This window comes from Schistocerca serialis, chromosome 11, assembly GCF_023864345.2.
Source record: "Schistocerca serialis cubense isolate TAMUIC-IGC-003099 chromosome 11, iqSchSeri2.2, whole genome shotgun sequence".
In the NCBI taxonomy this organism is placed as follows: Eukaryota; Metazoa; Arthropoda; class Insecta; order Orthoptera; family Acrididae; genus Schistocerca; species Schistocerca serialis.
In genome coordinates this window covers 64,589,712-64,603,434 of record NC_064648.1, presented here as the reverse complement: position 1 = coordinate 64,603,434, position 13,723 = coordinate 64,589,712, and the positions used below count along the sequence as shown (strand labels likewise).

The window sequence follows — 13,723 nt, the reverse complement described above, 5'->3', positions numbered from 1 at the left end:
AGCTTACAGTGCGCCGCTACCAAACTATCATTGTTTTTATAAAACATGTTTATGGCTAACGCACGCAGCTGTCCGTTCCACTAATCCATGATTACTGAAATAGCGGACTGTTTACTCGCTATCTGTCACGAATCCGCAGCGCTGCCACCTGCCAATAGCTTTCACGACTCATTTCAAACATTCCCGTTATTCTGTCTCACCCTATACATACGAGCTTCGACTGGAAACCAATAAGCGCCTTACAACTCTGCACCTAATGGAGATGGCGTGCAAGTGGCGTAGGTGGTGTTCTGCCACCTCGTTGGTCAACATTCAAGCACACGTTCAGGATATCTGACATGCTAGATATTTCTCTTCACGTTCGGAAACACTTCCCAACGTGCTATTCCACGCAGTGACGTCAGAAACACGGTTCGCTCGACGTTCGGACGCACGGTCCGTTTGCCCACGGCTTTAGGCTAACCTGTGCATCGACGTGTGCCTCGTTGCGCCCCTTAAGCACCAGCAGAGCGAGCATTTCAGAACCGAGGCGCCAGGCGTTAGTGGTGCAGCGTGGAAGTGATTCGGTTCATACCCGTGTGACAGATACCAAAAAGTTGAATCGCATAGCGCAGCAGGCAGGCGCTTATCTGAAGATACACCGTTCTCACGTGACGGCCGACGCTTGATAAAGTATGGCAGGGAAGCATACAGCGGCCAAGTCAGCCAGAGCGCACACAACAGGCGCTGAACGCCGCCAGACACCGCGCCGCCAGCGTCGCTGGTGTCACACCTGACGACGACGAAGTTCTTCCCGACCGAAACATTCAGGTAATCGTACGCCTTAATGGGCCCTCACACGTTCAGTAATATTGTCAAACTGACAATGAACTGTCCGTCTCAGGGCGCTTATTGACGTATTGTCGATCCTAGAAATAATGATGAGCAGTATTGATGGACCTCAAAATATTCTCACTGTTGCCAGTACATTTTTTTTTCTTTTTGTCATCAGTCTACTGACTGGTTTGATGCGGCCCGCCACGAATTCCTTTCCTGTGCTTCATCTCAGAGTAGCACTTGCAACCTACGTCCTCAATTATTTGCTTGACGTATTCCAATCTCTGTCTTCCTCTACAGTTTTTGCCCTCTACAGCTCCCTCTAGTACCATGGAAGTCATTCCCTCATGTCTTAGTAGATGTCCTATCATCCTGTCCCTTCTCCTTATCAGTGTTTTCCACATATTCCTTTCCTCTCCGATTCTGCATAGAACCTCCTCATTCCTTACCTTATCAGTCCACCTAATTTTCAACATTCATCTATAGCACCACATCTCAAATGCTTCGTTTCTCTTCTGTTCCGGTTTTCCCACAGTCCATGTTTCACTACCATACAATGCTGTACTTCAGACGTACATCCTCAGAAATTTCTTCCTCAAATTAAGGCCGGTATTTGATATCAGTAGACTTCTCTTGGCCAGAAATGCCTTTTTTGCCATAGCGAGTCTGCTTTTGATGTCCTCCTTGCTCCGTCCGTCATTGGTTATTTTACTGCCTAGGTAGCAGAATTCCTTAACGTCAGTGACTTCTTGACCATCAATCCTGATGTTAAGTTTCTCACTGTTCTCATTTCTACTACTTCTCATTACCTTCGTCTTTCTCCGATTTACTCTCAAACCATACTGTGTACTCATTAGACTGTTCATTCCGTTCAGCAGATCATTTAATTCTTCTTCACTTTCACTCAGGATAGCAATGTCATCAGCGAATCGTATCACTGATATCCTTTCACCTTGCATTTTAACTCCACTCCTGAACCTTTCTTTTATTTCCATCATTGCTTCCTCGATGTACAGATTGATGAGTAGGGGCGAAAGGCTACAGGATTGTCTTACACCCTTCTTAATACGAGCACTTCGTTCTTGATCGTCCACTCTTACTATTCCCTCTTGGTTGTTGTACATATTGTATATGACCCGTCTCTCCCTATAGCTTACCCCTACTTTTTTCAGAATCTCGAACAGCTTGCACCATTTTATATTGTCGAACGCTTTTTCCAGGTCGACAAATCCTATGAAAGTGTCTTGATTTTTCTTTAGCCTTGCTTCCATTATTAGCCGTAACGTCAGAATTGCCTCTCTCGTCCCTTTACTTTTCCTAAAGCCAAACTGATCGTCACCTAGCGTATTCTCAATTTTCTTTTCCATTCTTCAGTATATTATTCTTGTAAGTAGCTTCGATGCATGAGCTGTTAAGCTGATTGTGCGATAATTCTCGCACTTGTCAGCTCTTGCCGTCTTCGGAATTGTGTGGATGATGCTTTTCCGAAAGTCAGATGGTATATCGCCAGACTCATATATTCTACACACCAACGTGAATAGTCGTTTTGTTGCCACTTCCCCCAATGATTTTAGAAATTCTGATGGAATGTTATCTATCCCTTCTGCCTTATTTGACCGTAAGTCCTCCAAAGCTCTTTTAAATTCCGATTCCAATACTGGATCCCCTATCTCTTCTATGTCGACTCCTGTTTCTTCTTCTATCACATCAGACAAATCTTCACCCTGATAGAGGCTTTCAATGTATTCTTTCCACCTATCTGCTCTCTCCTCTGCATTTAACAGTGGAATTCCCGTTGCACTCTTAATGTTACCACCGTTGCTTTTAATGTCACCAAAGGTTGTTTTGACTTTCCTGTATGCTGAGTCTGTCCTTCCGACAATCATATCTTTTTCGATGTCTTCACATTTTTCCTGCAGCCATTTCGTCTTAGCTTCCCTGCACTTCCTATTTATTTCATTGCTCAGCGACTTGTATTTCTGTATTCCTGATTTTCCCGGAACATGTATGTACTTCCTCCTTTCATCAATCAACTGAAGTATTTCTTCTGTTACCCATGGTTTCTTCGCAGCTACCTTCTTTGTACCTATGTTTTCCTTCCCAACTTCTGTGATGGCCCTTTTTAGAGATGTCCATTCCTCTTCAACTGTACTGCCTACTGCGCTATTCCTTATTGCTGTATCTATAGCGTTAGAGAACTTCAAACGTATCTCGTCATTCCTTAGTACCTCCGTATCCCACTTCTTTGCGTATTGATTCTTCCTGACTAATGTCTTGAACTTCAGCCTACTCTTCATCACTACTATATTGTGATCTGAGTCTATATCTGCTCCTGGGTACGCCTTACAATCCAGTATCTGATTTCGGAATCTCTGTCTGACCATGATGTAATCAAATTGAAATCTTCCCGTATCTCCCGGCCTTTTCCAAGTATACCTCCTCCTCTTGTGATTCTTGAACAGGGTATTCGCTATTACTAGCTGAAACTTGTTACAGAACTCAATTAGTCTTTCTCCTCTTTCATTCCTTGTCCCAAGCCCATATTCTCCTGTAACCTTTTCTTCTACTCCTTCCCCTACAACTGCATTCCAGTCGCCCATGACTATCAGATTTTCGGCCCCCTTTACATACTGCATTACCCTTTCAATATCCTCATACACTTTCTCTATCCGTTCATCTTCAGCTTGCGACGTCGGCATGTATACCTGAACTATCGTTGTCGGTGCTGGTCTCCTGTCGATTCTGATTAGAACAACCCGGTCACTGAACTGTTCACAGTAACACACCCTCTGCCCTACCTTCCTATTCATAACGAATCCTGCACCTGTTACACTATTTTCTGCTGCTGTTGATATTACCCGATACTCATCTGACCAGAAATCCTTGTCTTCCTTCTTCACTTCACTGACCCCTACTATATCTAGATTGAGCCTTTACATTTCCCTTTTCAGATTTTCTAGTTTCCTACCACGTTCAAGCTTCTGACATTCCACGCCCCGACTCGTAGAACGTTATCCTTTCGTAGATTATTCAATCTTTTTCTCATGGTAACCTCCCCATTGGCAGTCCCCTCCCGGAGATCCGAATGGGGGTTATTCCGGAATCTTTTGCCAATGGAGAGATCATCATGCCACTTCTTCAATTACTGAAGGTGTAAGGACAAATATTAACTGTTGGACTATATTCTCCATTTCCGGCAGGAGTGGCCGAGCGGGTCTAGGTGCTTCAGTCTGGAGCCGCGCGACCGCTACGGTCGCAGGTTCGAATCCTGCCTCGGGCATGGATATGTGTGATGTCCTTAGGTTAGTTAGGTTTAAGTAGTTCTAAGTTCTAGGGAACTGACGACCTCAGCAGTTGAGTCCCATAGTGCTAAGAGCCATTTGAACCATTTTATTCTCCATTCAGATGTTGACAGAGCTTCAGGAAACAGCCACACAGAGTTAGCGTGAACTCTTTATTTTTTTCCAATTCGCATTGTGTATACCACACCTTAGATTCAGTTTTTAAGGAGCCTTTTAACACAAAAGTATTTTAATAGGGCTACAGAAGGGTAATCATTGTATGTACAACTCTAGGATGATTAACGGAGGATTCTCTATGACATTGTTTACTTCATCAATTTGAAAATATACTATAGATTAGAAATTTTTCCAGTCCATATGTGGCATACAGCAAACCAGTGCTTAACAGTATTGGTTAAAAACAGTCTTGGTTGCAATTTTAGCTTTTTATTTTTCAACTACGCGTTTTGCTTTATTTAGGCATCTTCAGGTTGATTTTAATTTGGTATTTCTTAGAACGATCCTTTTGAAAGTGTAGCCAAAGGGCATGTTGGCCTGATGTATTCGACGATGCCCTTTGGCTGCACTGTCAAAAAGATCGTTCTAAGAAATACCAAATTAAGATCAACCTGAAGATGCCTAAATTATGCGAAATGCGTAGTTGAAAAATAAAAAGCTAAAATTGCAACCAAGACTGTTTTTAACCAATAATACTATAGATTGTTGTGTTACATAGAAATTTTGAAAAACGCTCCCATTTCTAAGAATGCGTCATTCATCTGCAGCGACTAGCGACAGGTCTAGGAAGTGCCTGTCAGTTTCAGGAGATTATCGCAAAGCGTAAAAAAAAATTCTCGACGTCAATTTGCTGAACAGGTCCTTGCTAGGCAGGTATAGTTCCTTCATAGGTTTCTATATAATTTCACTAATTGTGCTTCATACTACAGAACTAAACTTCGAGCATTAGAATGACCTTTCTCTCGCCAGACATCTTCAAGTTACTCCTAATCTCTTGCCGAATAAGATTGCCTCTCTCATGAACGTATTTTGCTTCTCTATTTTATCTCGTATCAACACTAGTAAGTGTCGTACAATGCAGTAGACATCGACAAATAATATACAGAATCTTGTGGGTCTGTGATTCTGATTTCAGTCAGTAAATTAACATGCGACTAGTGCCTGAAACTGAAACAACCAGAGGTTGTAGAGAGTTTCAGGGAGAGCATAAGGGAACAATTGACAGGAATGGGGGAAAGAAATACAGTAGAAGAAGAATGGGTAGCTCTGAGGGATGAAGTAGTGAAGGCAGCAGAGGATCAAGTAGGTAAAAAGACAAGGGCTAATAGAAATCCTTGGGTAACAGAAGAAATATTGAATTTAATTGATGAAAGGAGAAAATATAAAAATGCAGTAAATGAAACAGGCAAAAATGAATACAAACGTCTCAAAAATGAGATTGACAGGAAGTGCAAAATGGCTAAGCAGGGATGGCTAGAGTACAAATGTAAGGAGGGATGTAGAGGCTTGTCTCACTAGGGGTAAGATAGATACTGCCTACAGGAAAATTAAAGAGGCCTTTGGAGAGAAGAGAACCACTTGTATGAATATCAAGAGCTCAGATGGCAACCCACTTCTAAGCAAAGAAAGGAAGGCAGAAAGGTGGAAGGAGTATATAGAGGGTTTATACAAGGGCGATGTACTTGAGGACAATATTATGGAAATGGAAGTGGATGTAGATGAAGATGAAATGGGAGATAAGATACTGCGTGAAGAGTTTGCCGGAGCACTGAAAGACCTGAGTCGAAACAAGGCCCCGGGAGTAGGCAACATTCCATTAGAACTACTGATGGCCTTGGGAGAGCCAGTCCTGACAAAACTCTACCATCTGGTGAGCAACATGTATGACACAGGCGAAATACCCACAGACTTCAAGAAGAATATAATAATTCCAATGCCAAAGAAAGCAGGTGTTGACAGATGTGAAAATTACCGAACTATCAGTTTAATAAGCCACAGCTGCAAAATACTAACGCGAATTCTTTACAGACGAATGGAAGAACTGGTAGAAGCGGACCTCGGGGAGGATCAGTTTGGATTCCGTAGAAATGTTGGAACACGTGAGGCAATACTAACCTTACGACTTACGATTAAGAAAAGGCAAACCTACGTTTCTAGCATTTGTAGACTTAGAGAAAGCTTTTGACAACGTTAACTGGAATACTCTCTTTCAAATTCTGAAGGTGGCAGGGGTAAAATACAGGGAGCGAAAGGCTATTTACAATTTGTACAGAAACCAGATGGCAGTTATAAGAGTCGAGGGCATGAAAGGGAAGCAGTGGTTGGGAAAGGAGTGAGACAGGGTTGTAGCCTCTCCCCGATGTTATTCAATCTGTATATTGAGCAAGCAGTAAAGGAAACAAAAGAAAAATTCGGAGTAGGTATTAAAATTCATGGAGAAGAAGTAAAAACTTTGAGGTTCGCCGATGACATTGTAATTCTGTCAGCGACAACAAAGGACTTGGAAGAGCAGTTGAACGGAATGGACAGTGTCTTGAAAGGAGGATATAAGATGAACATCAACAAAAGCAAAACGAGGATAATGGAATGTAGTCAAATTAAATCGGGTGATGTTGAGGGGATTAGATTAGGAAATGAGACGCTTAAAGTAGTAAAGGAGTTTTGCTATTTAGGGAGTAAAATAACTGATGATGGTCAAAGTAGAGAGGTTATAAAATGTAGACTGGCAATGGCAAGGAAATCGTTTCTGAAGAAGAGAAATTTGTTAACATCGAGTATAGATTTAAGTGTCAGGAAGTCCTTTCTGAAAGTATTCGTATGGAGTGTAGCCATGTATGGAAGTGAAACATGGACGATAACCAGTTTGGACAAGAAGAGAATAGAAGCTTTCGTAATGTGGTGCTTCAGAAGAATGCTGAAGATAAGGTGGGTAGATCACGTAACTAATGAGGAGGTATTGAATAGGATTGGCGAGAAGAGAAGTTTGTGGCACAACTTGACTAGAAGAAGGGATCGGTTGGTAGGACATGTTTTGAGGCATCAAGGGATCACAAATTTAGCATTGGAGGGCAGCGTGGAGAGTAAAAATCGTAGAGGGAGACCAAGAGATCAATACACTAAGCAGATTCAGATGGATGTAGGTTGCAGTAAGTACTGGGAGATGAAGAAGCTTGCACAGGATACAGTAGCATGGAGAGCTGCATCAAACCAGTCTCAAGACTGAAGACCACAACAACAACAACAGTGCCTTCTTTCGTCACACAATCTCGGAGCCATGTCCTCTTTTTCGTTGTTTTCTGTTGCTTGCTAGCTAATTGCACCAAACGCTTCCTTTTGGGTATTCGACATCTTGTTGTTGTTGTTGTTGTTGTGGTCTTCAGTCCAAGCACTGGTTTGATGCAGCTCTCCTGTGCAAGCTTCTTCATCTCCCAGTACCTACTGCAACCTACATCCTTCTGAATCTGCTTAGTGTATTCATCTCTTGGTCTCCCTCTACGATTTTTACCCTTCACGCTGCCCTCCAGTACTAAATTGGTGATCCCTTGATGCCTCAGAACATGTCCTACCAACCGATCTCTTCTTCTAGTCAAGTTGTGCCACAAACTCCTCTTCTCCCCAATTCTATTCAGTAACTCCTCATTAGTTATGTGATCTACCCATCTAATCTTCAGCATTCTTCTGTAGCACCACATTTCGAAAGCTTCTATTCTCCTCTTGTCTAAACTATTTATCGTCCATGTTTCACTTCCATACAAGGCTATACTCCACACAAATACTTTCAGAAACGACTTCATGACACTTAAATCAAAACTCGATGTTAACAAATTTCTCTTCTTCAGAGACGCTTTCCTTGACATTGCCAGTCTCCATTTTATATCCTCCCTACTTCGACCATCATCAGTTATTTTGCTCCCCAAATAGCAAAACTCCTACTACTTGAAGCATCTCATTTCCTAATCTAATTCCCTCAGCGTCACCCGACTGAATTCGACTACATTCCATTATCCTCATTTTGCTTTTGTTGATGTTCATCTTATACCCTCCTTTCAAGACACTGTCCATTCCATTCAACTGCTCTTCCAAGTCCTTTGCTGTCTCTGACAGAATTACAATGTCATCGACGAACCTCAAAGTTTTTATTTTTTCTCCATGGATTTTAATACCTCCTCCGAACTTTTCTCTTGTAAAATCGCGCTTATCAGCTTACAGTTTTTGTCATTGGTGTCGATAGTGTAAGGTCGCTTCAATATATTGAAGGTTTGATAAACTAGTATTGTCAATAAATATTGAACGTGTGCCGGCCCCTTCATAAACGTGTTCTCGTTGTGCTTTGCAAGCGCAGCGTTGGCGTTCGCTGGTGATGGAGCACCCTTTCTTCCGCCGTCTGTAGAGAGGCTGCCGCAGCAGTGTGGAGTTCTGTCAGGTGCGGTAATGTCAGATTTTGAATACATCTGGGAAAGTAAAACGCAGGTAATGGACTTACGTGCTTCTACGTGCACATCTACACCTGTATTCTACAAACCACCGTGTAGTGCATGGCAGACGGCACGTCTCAGTGCACCAGTTATTAGGATTTCTTCCCGTTCCATTCAGGTATAGAACGCGTGCAATAATTATTCTACACTACTGGCCATTAAAATTGCTACACCAAGAAGAAATGCAGATGATAAACGAGCATTCATTGGACAAATATATTATACTAGAAATGACATGTGAATACATTTTCACGCAATTTGGGTGCATAGATCGTGAGAAATCAGTACCCAGAACAACCACCTCTGGCCGTAATAACGGCCTTGATACGCCTGGGCATTCAGTCAAACACAGCTTGGATGGCATCTACAGGTACAGCTGCCCATGCAGCTTCAACACGATACCACAGTTCATCAAGTGTAGTGACTGGCGTATTGTGACGAGCCAGTTGCTCGGCTACCATTGACCAGACGTTTTCAATTGGTGAGAGATCTGGAGAATGTGCTGACCAGGGCAGCAGTCGAACATTTTCTGTATCCAGGAAGGCCCGTACAGGAATTGCAACTTGCGGTTGTGCATTATCCTGCTGAAATGTAGGATTTTGCAGGGATCGAATGAGGGGTAGAGCCACGGGTCGTAACACATCTGAAATGTAACATCCACTGTTCAATGTGTCGTCAATGCGAACAACAGGTGACCGAGACGTGTAACCAATGGCACCCCATACCATCACACCGGCTGATACGCCAGTATGGCGATGACGAATTCACGCTTCCAATGCGTGTTCACCGCGATGTCGCCAAACACGGATGTGACCATCATGATGCTGTAAACAGAACCTGGATTCATCCGAAAAAATGACGTTTTGCCATTCGTGCGCCCAGGTTCGTCGTCGAGTACACCATCACAGGCGCTCCTGTCTGTGATGCAGCGTCAAGGGTAACTGCAGACATCGTCTCCGAGCTGATAGTCCGTGCTGCTGAAAACGTCGTCAAACTCTTCGTGCAGATGGTTTTTGTCTTGCAAACGTCCCCATCTCTTAACTGAGGGATCGAGACGTGGCTGCACGATCCGTTACAGCCGTGCGGATAAGATGCCTGTCATCTCGACTGCTAGTGATACGAGGCCGTTGGGATCCAGCACGGCGTTCCGTATTACCTTCCTGAACCCACCGATTCCATATTCTGCTAACAGTCATCGAATCTCGACCGACGCGAGCAGCAATGTCGCGATACGATAAACCACAATCGCGATAGGCTACAACCCGACCTTTATCAAAGTCGGAAACGTGATGGTACGCATTTCTCCTCCTTACACGAGGCATCACAACAACGTTTCACCAGGCAACGCCGGTCAACTGCTGTTTGCGTCGGTTGGAAACTTTCCTCACGTCAGCACGTTGTTGGTGTCGCCACCGACGCCAACCTTGTGTGAATGCTCCGAAAAGCTAATGATTTGCATATCACAGCATCTTCTTCCTGACGGTTAAATTTCGCGTCTGTAGCAAGTCATCTTCGTGGTGTAGCAATTTTAATGGCCAGTAGCGTAATTCTACCCTCACTATCCCCATGCGAGCTATATGTTTCCTAGAGTCATCACTTAAAGCCAACTCTGTGTACTTCCAGGGGCTTCATTTGGACAGTTTGCGTCTGCAAGGTGATTCATGAATATATGCAAATATTTTAATATATTACACTACAAGTAAAACTAAAGAAAAAAGTTCATATACATGCAGGCCCGCAAATGTGTAGTTACGGAGTTACGGCTAATGAAAGATTTTGCCTGAAATTTAGCAACTATGATAATATGAAGCCATCGCAAAACTGTACGAGGCTAAAGTAAAGCACGATTTCCATTTATTTTGTTGCTATTGATCTGGTGAAGCTAATAAACCATGTCCCAGACGTATAACTACCGTAGTTTTCCAGAATATCCAGAGAAGCAAACAAGTAATTTCGTAAAAATTTTAATTTATTAACTACTTGGCCCAACCTGTGTGTTTTTTTTTAAAAAAAAAAAGAATTCCAGACAACTGCACAAAGTTTTCAGCGTAAGTTGTAGAGAATTTAATTATGGAAAAATTATGGTAATAACGTTATATGAAACTGTATGAATGTGTCAGATAATCTGCTTTTATTACTAGCATAGCACATGTGAATTCGTGTTAAACCGGTAAAAACAAAAGTCAGTGTTAAGGAAGTTGTACAGTGTACATACACAAAACTAACTCTCTTCAAGGACAGGAGACAACTGAAACAACTCATTAACGGTTGCCAACAATGACATAAACGTTTCTACATTCTTAATGGAAAGTAAACAAATTTACTTGCGTAATAACCTTTACTTCTGGGGATGTTCTGGAAAACTACTGTAGATACACGTTTGGGACATGTTGCTGCTGTTGTGGCCTTCAGTCCTGAGACTGGTTTGATGCAGCTCTCCATGCTACTCTATTCTGTGCAAGCTTCTTCATCTCCCAGTACCTACTGCAACCTACATCCTTCTGAATCTGCTTAGTGTATTCATCTCTTGGTCTCCCTTTATGATTTTTACCCTCCACGTTGCCCTCCAGTACTAAATTGGTGATCTCTTGATGCCTCAGAACATATCCTACCAACCGATCCCTTCTTCTAGTCAACTTGTGCCACAACACAAACTCCTCTTCTATGCAATTCCATTCAATGCCTCCTCATTAATTATGTGATCTACCCATCTGAGGTAAATGCTTTTCGGAAATCGAGAAATACTGCATGCGCCTGACATCCTTGATCCAAAGCTTCCAGTTTGTCATGTGAGAAAAAGACATGGAGTATGTCATTCTGTTCGAGATACCTCATTATGTTTCAGCTCAGAATATGTTCTACGATTCTACAAGAAATCGATGCCAAGGATATTGGAGGGTAGTTTTGAGGGTCACTTCTACTACCCTTCTCATAGGCAGTTGTGGCCTGTGCTTCTTTCCAAGAACTGGGCACGGTGTTTTGTTTGAGAGATCATTGGTAGATTACAATTGGAGGAGAGGCTAAAGTTGTATTATAAGTCCAGCAGTGTGCGTGTAAGAGCTACACATTAAACTTACTGACATTTGATAGTAAATTCCAAAAGGGTGGTGAAACATGAACAAATTATTCAACAATTTCCCAGGCAGTAATAGTACACACTAATAATAATGTATATGTTGAGTCTTAACACAGAAGATTACAGCAACCAGCCACTTTTTACCATGCTATTTATTTATTCCAACAGCGCCGTTACCGATTTCGAACCGATAGGTTCATATTCAGACGGCTAGTTCACGTTTTAAATTACATTTCTTCAAAATTTCATTGACATGCTTTCCAATTTAAAATTTAAAAAAGTCCACTTTTGTAATATTTGTAATATTTATATATGCACATCTATCCCAACCCGTTTACTGTGCTTTCAACGTATGCTATAATATGTCCATAATTGTAACATTTATTTATGTACATCTGGCCCTCATCATTAACTTTTGTTCCAATGTATACCTTAATATTTACGTAATATCACTGCAGTAACACTTTATAACTGACTGCTTTATTTGTTTATCTTAATTTTAATCGGTTCTCTTTCAATGTAAATAGTAAGTAAAGTAACATTACCAATTCGTAAATTTCTCCTGTCACTTATATGCACATAATGAAATATCTCTGAGATTGGAATTCTTTGGCATTGTTATGGTTATAAAGGTACGTTTACACTGGGATACATGTATCGCGACATGTATGAACGACATGTCAATTTGACATGTCGCGATACATCACCTCATACAAAAATTCACGGAACTTGTATGCGGACCCTCGAGCTCATACATGTCGCGTATACATTTTGTATATCGCTTTTTGGCCATATACGCGACATGTATGAGCGACATTTTAACTCGCGCATGCGCAGTACTATCATTTCCTGTCGTCTTGTCGACTGCCGCTTATTTCGACGATTAGCGCGTGCGTAGTACCAGGCTCTTTGGCGGCTGTTTGAGTTTTGAAGGTGCCGACTGTCGTTTCGACGTTAATGTATCTGCATAGAATATCAAAAAGTGCCATATGCAACATTATTCTTCATGTTTGCGAGGCCATTGTGCAAGTTTTATCCCAAGAAGTGAAGGTAAAAGTTTTATATATATATCAGAGTATGTAATACATTATATAATTTTTTCATGCATCTGGCACGTATATCAATGTTTTGCTATTATTCCGGTGGCCTCGCGTGATAATGTTGACAACGGATGCCGACAATCGTGTGTGAGACGTTGGCATTAGCAATCGCGCGACAATGCAAATGTTTTGTCATGAAATCCCTAGTGGCTAAAAAACGGAGTGTTACTGCCAACTGATCCTCTGGTGGAATCGCTTCCCGAATGTTTGTGTTGGTTTTGGACGCAAGAGGATCCACAAGTGATAACAAACCGCGGAAATCCTCCATACTCATCCTAACATAGTTTCTAAAATATGCGCCACCCTCTAGCGTTAATTCGCGAGAAACTCTCTGTGCCACCATCTACGCTTCCTCCGCCTTTTCTTCCTATCATCTTCCAAAAGAGCAAGTGTATCAGCACATAAAAACGTGAAATCTTCCAAATCGTCGTCGGAAGCTATCGCACAGTGATACATATCAACCAGTGTAAACGCACGCTCATACATGTATGAAGTCGATACTTGTCAACTCATACAAGTCGCGATACATGTCGCAAAGTCGCATATACATGTATCTCATACATGTGCCGATACAAATCGCAGTGTAAACGCACCTTAATATCGCCATCTTTGTATACATACCTCCATGTAGTGAAACTTGAGTGTGAGTCGTGCATTACATCATTTGCGTATATACACACAAAAAAGTACATTATACAGTTTTCAACGCTGCAAGATGATAAGCAACCCGCACTGCAACGTAATGGCGCTGATTATTCATTGTAAATAACCGAAACATTTAATAATAATAAATTGTTATCGTCACTTAAAATCGTCGTGAGGCACAATTACAAATAAGAAGACGTTGTCTCTCGTCTTGTTTTGGTTGTAGGGCATCACCACACCAAGGACGTTTCGCCAGGTGGGGAAACAAAACACGAAATGTAATGTAAAACGTGAACTAGCCGTCGGTTCGAA

At 42.0% G+C, this 13,723-nt stretch overlaps 1 protein-coding gene across 1 annotated transcript in view; it reads left to right on the top strand.

Moving 5' to 3' along the window:
* The first annotated feature begins 699 nt into the window (after window positions 1–699).
* LOC126427079 (sugar transporter SWEET1-like) overlaps window positions 700–13,723 on the top strand; it is a 94,740-nt gene continuing 81,716 nt past the window's right edge. The window contains exon 1 of the mRNA XM_050089250.1: window positions 700–810. The gene's annotated coding sequence lies outside the window, so the exon portion shown is untranslated. The remainder of the gene's footprint in view (window positions 811–13,723) is intronic.